The following is an 11,349-nucleotide window of genomic DNA, read 5'->3' as shown; positions in this document are numbered from 1 at the left end:
CTTCCAAACAATATTTGGCACTGATCTTAATCTTAATTTGAAGCATGTGGTACAAGCCAGAGATGGGATTCTGTAACCAGTTGCTCTTTAAATAAATAGACTTAAAGTTTATAGCAGACACATTATCAGTAACATTAACCATTTAATTCCACTTCACATAGACTTATTCGAAAGGGCAGCTTATCATAACAAATATTAACTTTTCCAGTTAGTGGAGGTTTGCATCTTCCAGCAACAGTGATACACCCTTGGGATTCCTTCTCCTTTGGGAGGCAGCCTTGCTGCCTCCACCACAGGCTGTAAACTACAACCCAGAGGAAGCACAAGTCTGGAAGAATGGTACTGGATAGAGGTTTATTCTCCTGATCTGAACCTTTTGAGCAACATTAGTAATTTCTGAGAAACTGAGCAGTTCTACTAGTCAATGCACTGTCTGTGTGTGTTTCTTTTCTTACCTCATTCTGATACTGTTAATAATTTCTCAGAAGTGTTGATTTCACTTAGAGTGAACAGCTAAAGGCAGTGAGGGTGATGAAAAGCAAAGCAGATGCCTCTCAGCATTTTGTACCTTCTTTTCTGTCAGTATGTGGTTTCTCTGTAAAATGGTTTCGCTTTCATGAGGGAAAACATCTTGGAGGTACCCACATAAAATATTTATTTCTAAATATCAAATATATCATGGCATCTAACTCAAAAACTGAGGCTGAGGAGCCCATTTTAATAGAGTCATACAATAGTTTAGGTTGGAAATGAACTTTAAAGGTCATCCAGCAAAAGTTGTTTCTTTACAGCAAAGCCCCAGTTTGAAACTATTTCCTTTTCAAAGTGGTGAACTCAGTTCTGCCAGCAACAGTCCTAAATTGCTCTCCTTCCTCCTCTTTTCCCTCCACAAGTTGAGAAGCACATCTGAACCTCACTTTAGCTTCCCTAAACCTTTGCAGACAACACCATCAGCTCGTGGAGCATTTCTCCAGAACCACATATCCTACCTATTTCCCAGACAGAGAAGTATCCCCATGGAAATTCCCAAAGTAATTCTGCTATTGGAAGGCACTTGCATCATATTTTTAAATATTGAGACAAGAAAAAAAGCCTTCCTAGACAAATTCTATCAAGTTTCCACTAGTCAGTTCAGGTAAGTTGACATCAGGATAACCAGTATGCCCATTCAGACAAGCAGCTATAATAGAATTAATTTAAACATTTGAATATTATCCTGATTTAGATCCAGTTACATGTTTATACAGGTTAATACCTTGAAAATATTTAACCAAAAAGCATACAAAATACAAAAATGCTAAGGAATAAGCACAGTATTGATACAAACAATGTTTCCATGCTGCATTAAAGGCAGAATTATAGCTAGAAAAGTATATTTTATTGTTTTGGGTTTGTTAAATAATATTTGTTTTATTTATCTCAGGAGGACATAATTTAATCTAATGATACACTACCCTTTGGAATACCAGAAATGCCAGAGCCAAAGTATAACATGACACACAGTATGAAGCAGAAAGAACACAGGCAGAGCCTTATATAGGAGTTTATTCTGTGGAAAAGAATGTAATTGAATTACTTGACTATCAGTTTTCAGGGGATGCTCTGAAGTACCTTTTAATCTTACTAAGGTTACCTATATTCTTGAAAGAATTTACAATTCGGAAATTAAGAGGCTTAAAAAATGTTGCTTCTTACATTTTTCCTTTCCTTTATTGCCATTGTTTATAATGGGTAGTGAAATAGTTGCTGTTTTGTATGCAATTTCTTCACTAGTTTTATGTAATTTGATTTTCTCTCAAAGCCCCGATACCTTCATGGCAAGTTGAAAACCACTGTGTGATAACTTTGCTCTGCTTGAGTCAATGATAAAGGTAACTGAATTTCAATCCCTGTGTGTAGGGGCATGCTTTTAAATTCAATGTTTATACTTAGTAGCTCTCAGAACTACTAGCTAGGTATATAAATCACGGTGATAGAAATTTAATATTACACATGTCAACGCAGAGTGTGTCTTGAAAGCCCAATTACACATCTAAATTGCTGAAAGGTTGTGAGACAAATTTATGATCTTTTATACTGTTAGAAATAACTTCCTAGCTCCAGCTTCAAGTAAATACTTTCTCTTTTCCTATGTGAAAGCTGATTAACTAGAATTGTTGTTTTAAACTAACAATTTGAGTCATGTATTTGGACCTCGGTTAACTACAAATCTTTCTCTTACCACTTCATAATGAAGCTAAATTGTGGAATAAATGTATTCTTCTGTTCTTTTATTTCAAAAGTCACTGAGTTTGAAGCTAGTATAGTGAAGTAGGTTATGAGTAATTCACTACCCAAACCACATGAAATACTGCCTGGAAAATAGGGTGCTAAACTGTGCAAATGGTAGCAGAAAACAGCCAAGTCAATAGTGCACATTTGTAGCTTGACTTTGCATCTTGTCTACTCTTAGCTCATTAGGGAATTTACTATGAGCTTTTTACCCCAATGTACAAAGGCTGAGAGATTCTTCAATGATTACAAAATCAGATATCACTGGACAAAACCCTCTAAGTTACATATACAGTGTGTGTTCTTTCTTATCTGATTTTAGACATCAGAGAATTACATATTGGTTTCATAGAGAGAGAATTATCTTTGTATTTCTAAACTTTTGAATTTCTATTAGGCACTTACAGAGATTAAAGATCACTTTGGGCGATTTAATTCAGACAAAGTCAGACCTGTGCCTATCGTATGACTGACTTCAGAGCTGTCAGCAGATGGAAAAAAAGCTCTGTGGGGAGAAACCTCTTGTGGACATCTTACTGCTACTAATGGACTGTTGGGTGGAGTACCAAGACATTCCATAAGATGTCTTGCAGAATTTTAATATTCCAGGCTTTATTTTGTTTTAGATGCCATAGAGGACAGAAACTGCCTCAGTAGTATCAGATATTAGTATCATATCAAAGACTAAACTTTTTACTTCCACTTTGTAGAATCTTGGAAAATTGGATGAAGCTATTTCATTTACTAATTCACCAAACATGTCCTGTCAAGGTGCTGTTCTGATAAAAACAATATATGAGGTCATATATTACCTATAGATATTTTAAACTGGTCTTAAGCTGAAGAATGGGTTTCAAAGATGCCCATTATTACTCATTTGAATATAAAAAGATTACATATTGTCCTTTTAGAAGGAAATCACCAAATTAAAGTCTTTTTATTACTAACCTAATTGCAAAATGTAATTACACTTTGTTTTAGATATAATTAATAATCATATAAAAACTTTTAGTTATTTCAATAGTAAGTGGAACTAAGCGAATCAATGTTCTCTTTAGAATTCATTAAAAATAAGAGCTCCTGTACCGTTCTTAAATGCTGAGAGTTCTGTAATATTTTTCCCTAGTATAGAAAAGTACATTTAATAGTCTTAATCTATCTTTTTTAAAGTTACGCCAGCACACTAGGGAATGGCTCTGATACCTTTCCACCTTGCAGCCCACAAGCGACTCCTTGCAAGGAAGTCATTTCAGCCCCAGTTGCTGTTATCAGCTGGGGCACACACTGAAAAGTATCCATGGGCTGTCATCTCCCTCAGAAAAATCAGGGGAAGAAATGAGTGACACAGCAGACATTTGCAGCAGTTCAAGGATCTGATGTAGCTCAGTTTCATCACTTACAGTACAGCTGAAATCATCACACACCTTTTCGCTTTTGAATGAAGCTCAGATGAATTTTGTTCTCTCCTCACTTTCTGCACTTTTTTACCCTGTACATCAAAGAGTTGGAAGTAGGGTAAAGTTGTAATCAGTTGTTCCAAAAAAGGGATGAACTAAAAATGAGTAGCATTGTTCTAGAGCAAACACAGGAAGGGGTTCTCTTTCTGGTTCTGTTGGCAGAGATGCACTCCAGACTGTTCCTTGCTAGGACTACATGGCTGGTTTCCCCTCTTTTCTGGAGACAACTTTCAAAGACAGTCAGAGGATAAGCTCCCACTGTGTACTTCTGCCTTAAGCTTATTGAATATATGGTGTCCTAGATCTTCAATCTTTAAATTAAGCTTCTTGATTAGTCTGTTAGTCTCCAACTCTAAGATACGAATTTCATATTCTAAAATAAATAAACTAAGAAGAATTTACTCTTCTAAAGTTAAAATAATAGACCATAAATCAGTAAATGACACAAAAGGATTTTTTATAATTAAAAATTTTAAGCAGAAAAATGCTGACATTCCCTGTCTGTATCACTCTGGTAATCTTTCCAAGGTGCCTCTTGATATTATGCAGCCAAATGATTTCAAATTGCTCTTACTTCAGAGTTCTGGAGCCTGGAAATAAACTTGAAGAGGGCTCTCTTGTCATTAGCATTTTTTTTTCTTGTTAAAATATCTTTCTTAGGATATGCTATTTATTTTTGGTGTGCTTTAGTCTTCAGATTTTCCCAAAGACAGATTAAATTTCTGCTATGATCAAAACTCCACCATACCTGTGATAGTTAGGGAGTGTTATATTGATTCAGCTTTCATTTCCAATCAATGGAAGTTCTCTGGAGAAGTTGTGCCAAACCAGTGTTAATTCCCCCATCATGCACACTGTCAGAAGGTGACGTTTACACTTTGTCCTCTAATTGTGCCTTCAGGCTGCCCCTGAAGCAGCCCTGAGGGTGGGCTGGCAGAGAAATCACACAGGAGCTTGGGCGGAGAGGAGAAGGAACAGTTCATTAAAATGTCACTGCTGAATGTACCAGCGAGCAGAATCCTTGCCAAGTCAAAGTCAGGCAGGTTACATGAAGCTAGAAGTATTTGGTCTAACCCTCTTCCTAAAGTCTTAGAAATCTTTGCGGTGAAATGTTTTTTGAATTTGTTTCTTTCTTGTGTGTCTCAGACTATGAATAAGATCTTGTTGTTTAGGATAAGAATTTAAAAACCCCCAAAACCAAACCAACCCCTGTAATAGGGGAAAAGGATTTGAAAATAACTTAGCTAGTTAGGACTCTCCATTTTGCTAATTATTATTAAAGAAACAGATTTAAATAACCAGAAAGGCCTGGGTTCACTCAGACAAGCAAATTATTATATATGGACTTAATTAATCGCCTTTACAGATTACATGAGAATACTAAAAATATATCACAGGAAAATATACACAAAACATAACTCTGTTTTTCCACTCAACATGGGTAGTTTTGCAAAATTACTCATTTGACCACCTTTAGATGTAAGACAAAATTTAATTGCAGTAGCATCTTGGCAAAAAGAGCAAGATTTTCTGAAAAGACCACAACAATATTAATGTGGGACAGGCTATCAATTTTTCTGCATTATACTATGCTGGTTGCAACTAAATTAGGAGAGAGCTTTAAAAGCATGATTATTATATTAAGAGCTTTGTGGAAGCCATTACTAAAAACTATTTTCCAAAAGTAGCAAGTAATATTTTCAGGGTATTTTTTTCTCTGCTTGTTTTTATTTAAAATGAAATACTCCTGTGAAAATTTCTGTTGCTTAGGAGTACATTTGTTCCACAGGGATTTTTATTTCAAGTCAGAAAAAAGCAGCAGCAGATGATAAATTCCTATGTGCATATTTTTATGCAAATATATCTCGTAATCAATAGAGAAATGTGATAAAAAAACATATATGCTCTAGAAACAGAATTATTTCTATAGAAAATGTTTCCAGAATTTCCCATGAGAAGACAGTAGTTTTAAAAAGTAAGTTACAAATGCCATTTTTAATCTGAAAAAAAAAACAACTATGGCAAGTTTTTCACAATATATTTATGAAAGGCGTAGAAGATTAAAGGGTGCATTCACTGTCAACCTTGAAAACAGTACCCATTAATTAAATATATGCACCATTCTAGCTACTACATTGAAAACATTCCTTTGTAGGAGAATATGGCTTAGCACTCCCTGTCAACCATTTGCCATCAGGGAGAGCATCTACTCCATCATCCAAATATTTCAAGTCTCAAGAACTTCAACAGAGGCCAAATGCTGTCCATGTTTTCCTGCCTCTGCTCATTCTAGGGCTGTTGATGTGCTGGTTAGGGGCTTATGTGCCTCTTGCCCTCAAGAGACACTTTGTCCCCTTGTTTTGCTCCTATCACCTAGTTATCACTCTCCACCATAATACAAATTTGTCCTTTCCCACTATTCCTGTCAAACTTGTGAGCTGACCGATTTCCACTTAGGATGTAGAGAAGTCACACTATAAACACACAGAAAATAGAGAAATGAAGCTACAGGTAGATACAGATGCACCATAGATTGCCACAACAGATCACATTTTTTGCATCATTGCTTTTGACTCAGAAAGATAAAGCTGACAAGTCATTCAAAAATAAGCCACCAGAAAACAGCGTAATTTAGGCCATTTTAGCCTTCTCAATTTATCCATTCATGTTCAAAAATACATGCAAGAAATTAATGGCAGTTCTGTCCTGTCTTTGAAGAGAGCTGCATCTTAAGACAAACAAAACAAAGGTCAAACTCTTCCTGCATAGCCTGTTCTCCAACCTACTCCTCCATCATCTCAAGACTGTTTTTCAAAGTGTTGCATTTAGTTCAACCAATTCCTTTGAGGCACCTTTTTTGGCCAGATACAAACAGACCTCCTTCCATTGCAGGGAGTCAATGAGATGTGTCCAGTTTTCTTTAAGGCTTGATGGAGCACTCAGCTCATGGTGGATATTCAGATAGGTGTGCTCATTTGCACAACAAACAAAAGCTGCTTTTTTTTTTTTCTTAATTACAAGGCAATCTTGAACCTAAGGCAACCCTCTCTGGCCAAAGAATAATGGAAGTCAAAATAATTGCATGTAAAAATGAAAGTGGAAGTGCCTGTCCTTTACACGAACATCTTTCCTGCTACTGCACAGCCCACTTCCCCTGCAGTCTGACTCCATCCCTCCTTGTCGTACAGCAGGTAGGTGCTGGGTAAGAAGGACGGTCTTGAAAATTACAAAAAATTGAGCTCCTCCTCTCACAATTACATTTTGGCTCATAGAGGACCTGTGCAGACAAACAGCTTTTAGACTAGGTACAGGGTGGCTGTATCTTTCCCATCTTAATTCTTCAGGACAGAAATTGGTTTTATGTTCAAGTGAATATGTTGAAAAATTCTTAGCATCAGCCTTAACTCCTGAACTGTTTTTGCAGTTTATCCCAGCAGGCAGCTAAACACCACACAGTCATATGATCACTATATGATCACTCCCTCTCAGTAGGATGGGGGAGAGAATTGAAGAAAAGGTAAAACCAGTGGGTAGAGATAAAGACAGTTCAATAGGACAAAAAAAAAAAAAAAAAAAAAAAAAAAAGGAAAAATAATAATAACATTATTAAAAGAATATACAAAACAAGTTGTGGAATTGCTCACCACCTACTGACTGATGCCCAGCTAGTTCATGAGCAGCAGGTTTCCACCTCCCACAGCCAGCTCCCACCCAGTATTATTGCTCAGCATGACACCATATGCTGTGGAATATCCATCCCATTGGTCAGTTGGGGTCAGCTGTCCTGGCTGTGTCCCTTCCCAGTTTCTTGTGCACCCCCAGGCTAATTGCTGGCAAGGCACTTATGAGAAGCTGAAAAGTCCTAGATTAGCGTAAGCACTGCTCAGCACCAGCTAAAGCATCACTGTGTTATTCTCATCCTAAATCCAAAACATAGCACTGTAGCAGCTACTAGGAAGAAAATCAACTCCATCCCAGCCAAAACCAGGACATTGTATAGACAGGTTCCTCAAACCATTGTCCCAAACAGGACACTTATCAGGTCAGGGTGAGGTCAGATTCGCATCCTTCACTACCAGCTGGGCAAGGAGTAGATAAAGTACAAACCAGCTCACCCTCAGCTCATTCTTTTAAAAGAAAGAAAATTTCAGACAGAAAGTCTAAGATCAGTTCAATACCAACAGGAAAATAATCCACACCAGACACAAGTAACATCCTAACTTGACTACTTGCAGGTATTTTTCATATTAAAAAAATCATCAAAGTATCTGTAAATTCATGGATTAAAGCCAAAACTAATAAACAAAAATAGAGTCACAATTATGAAATCTTTATCAGCAGATGACTGTAGGTACCACACAGTTTTAGTGAGAGGCATCACATTTATCATTCATATCAAATTATTAGTTTTCTTTGTATATAAACAGCATTGCAAAAAAATTCAGGTTGTGAAATGTTTTATATTCAAAACGGTGTGAGGAAACAATTTTCATGAAACTCATCTCCAAAGCTTCTTAAGACAGTTAAACTACTTTAATTATACAAAATATAAGCATCTGGGTTTGACTATTTTAATGTAATTCCTCACAGTTTTCTTTTCAAAGAGAAAAATAAAAATGTAAAATTCAAAAAATATAAAGCATTAGTTCATTTTGAATATAAAATATCAGTGTGAACAAATATTGCCAATCATAATACCATAAGTTTTACCAATACAGACTGGACCAAATATTATTCTGTGGTGGAAAATTGAAAATCAATAAATTTTCTAATAGCTTTGAGAATCAGATTTTGGATGAAAGAGAATGAAGTAGAAAAAAAAATGTACAATTTAGCATTCAGTGGACATTCAGATAGTGCAATTTACATGTATAGGAGACAGAGGGAAGTCACTAAAGGAAAGGCAAATTATGGGATGGTGTAAGTCAAAATCTGTTCCTTTAGAACTTTAATTATCTACCCTCATCATTGCTTTTCTCTTGTAGGCTCTTCTGCCCTATCTCACTCAATTTACACCAGTCTGGTTCAGCATCTACATTCAGGGATAAATTACATGTTTTAATAAATACGCCCATTCTCTGACAGGCTCAGTTTACAAGCTGCCACTCTGTGATGTCACTGAACTTAGGCCATCTGTGATGGAAGACACACTCACTACCATAGCCCTGACTAATCTGTTTTGGAAGCATGATCTGAGCTACTTGTGATTTTAGAAATACAGTAAGAATTTTATGTCAAACATTTATTTTTAAGGATTGCTTTATTTGATTAAATATAGCAGTACATACTGTTGTGCACAGCATGATTTATGTGGTGTGTCTGAAATTACTTTTATTTTCCATGCAGTTTCAGTTTTCAATGTACCATAGGCTGTCATTTGTAGGTTTGATAGTTCATTCATATGTGTAGGACACTTCATGTTCCTCAGCAATCATCCCATGACGTCTTTAAGGTCTGGAAACCATCACTAGATCAGTTTACCCTTGATTAATATTCTCAAAGCTGTCACCATAAGAAGTTCTAGGATGTGGCTCATTTATTTGTCAACAGAAAGCTGACATTCTTGAACACTGCTCCTGGGAAAAGGGTGAAAAATATTTAGAACTGAAGTTTTTCAAAGGATGGCATTATCTTCAGCCCTGATCTTTGTGGCCATCTTCTCTACTGTTACCAATTTTTCTACATGATTTTTGACTACTGGTTTTGGTGCATTTTCCTCTACTGATTTTACCAATGCTATAAAGCAAGTCATATTCCTACTCCTACTCAGGACTCCCACAACCATTTAGCCATTGTCTAGTCCCACTGTAATAAGCCTTCAGAATGAGTCCATTTTCTGCTCAAAACCACAAACTTTTCTCAAGTTGCTGCATGCCAGAAAACAAAGCTTCATGCTGTGTATACAGTTTTATTCTTACATAGATAAACAGACATTCAGAGTGCATTTTGTTTGAAATGGCCCAGCCTGCAGGATGAAACAGCGTGTGAATGTGTCTGGCATTTCCTCCCCAGGCTGGGCAGGGGATGGACATACTCCCTACACAACAGACCCTGTCCCAGGGAACGTTCCCAGTCTCCAAAGCCAGTATGAGCAATAATGTCAGGACAGGGATGCTGGAGAAGGTCTGACAAGCTATGGTAGCAGTTTCCCATTTAAAAAGTATTAATACTACCTGAGCTAAAAAATCTTTTGAAGACAAATAATAAATTAAGCAATAAATCTCTTGTCATCTTCCTTTTTGTTTCTTGCTGTCATTCTCTCAAGTGATCTATCTAATCACATTAAAAACATTTGGGTCTAGTGATCACATATTACCATTTTCTTTACTATAATAACAATTGAGAGTGGAATTTTAATGTCCTATATGAAGAATGTTTCATCTTTTTTCAAAACAGCATACAAATAGCAAAAGACTTATGAACTGCTTATGAGCCACAACCTGTTCATAGTTGCTGTTACTCTTCGAAAAGTCACTTAATCTCCTCTTCATCTTTGTCTTACAGAGTTTGATATTAAGACTAAATAGAAATATTTGAACAGCATTTTTAGCATGGCAAGAGCCACCAAAATGAGTGTATGTTTTGAATGAAAAATACATTATTATATAATAAAATTATATTATTATTATAGGAATTAAAAATATATATAATAAAGTACCTAGAATTTGAATACAATGAAATGAATATTGAAGTAAATTAAATAGAACATTTGAACTGAATTGCTGTTAAAACAATTTTAAAATTAGCATGATTTGTAAATAGGTTTCCCTCAAGGTTATATTTCTATAAAATACATTATAAAAATGTTGCTCAACTTTTAAATTAATAGCAGTTTACTTATAGTCCTTTAATTGTCTTTTAATTTTTTTATTCTCAAACCATAGGCAGTTGTTAGAACCTTTACAAGATCTGAAATGAGCAATATCTGAATATAAACCAACTTTATTCTCTTCTGGTTTAAAGCACTGTGCTGGGAAAGCCTTTAAAGAAACTAAATTCATTAGCTTAAGTTGCAACTACAGTATAAACAGGCATAGATTAAATACTATAATCACCACATCCTTGCCATTACCTTTATGTTCATACTTACAATAAGGCAAATTTACAGTTCCACAGAAATTGCAGGCATCTCAAAGCCTAGAAGAACTTGCAACGTTAATCTAAATTAGGAGCAAAATGATGTAAGGGGTGACTTCCCGGAATCCTGGTGAGGGGCGATGCAGGTGGACAGCAGGTTGGGGGGGCAGGGGAGGGTAAGGCCGTGGGGCCAGGGCAATGGGGTGGTGCTGGTGGAGGTACCGCATCAGCAGGGACACTGCCGGTGGCTGACTGGCTGGAGGAGATGGGAGCTGATTTTGCTGCTTGTGTTCTTTCTTAATAAAGCATGGCAGGGGGCCAGCCTGTGTATGCTGTGGATAAGAGGAAGAAGTCCCCACACCACACCCAAAGGGGAAGGGAGGTGAAAAAAGAGCCTGAGCTGGTCTGCTGCTTTGTTTTCCATGGTTTGCCTTATGTCCCCACAGATTAGGAATTACTCCATTACAGGTGCAAATGAATGAAATCAGGGTCTTATTGGAAGGAACCACTCACAATGTAAATGCAAAGACCAAATAATGAGATG

At 36.4% G+C, this 11,349-nt stretch overlaps 1 long non-coding RNA gene across 1 annotated transcript; it reads right to left on the bottom strand.

Annotated features, from left to right (window-relative positions):
• Window positions 1-8,168: 8,168 nt before the first annotated feature.
• On the bottom strand, window positions 8,169-10,956 carry LOC137469924 (uncharacterized). Its single transcript, XR_010996794.1, has 2 exons — window positions 10,819-10,956; window positions 8,169-9,304 (listed from the first exon to the last, which is right to left on the bottom strand). It is a non-coding gene; the product is annotated as an uncharacterized lncRNA (long non-coding RNA).
• Between the last annotated feature and the right edge of the window lie 393 nt (window positions 10,957-11,349).

This window comes from Anomalospiza imberbis, chromosome 3 (assembly GCF_031753505.1).
Source record: "Anomalospiza imberbis isolate Cuckoo-Finch-1a 21T00152 chromosome 3, ASM3175350v1, whole genome shotgun sequence".
NCBI classification, from domain to species: Eukaryota; Metazoa; Chordata; class Aves; order Passeriformes; family Viduidae; genus Anomalospiza; species Anomalospiza imberbis.
Note: the sequence above shows the minus strand (reverse complement) of the source record. Positions and strands in the feature narration are given on the sequence as shown.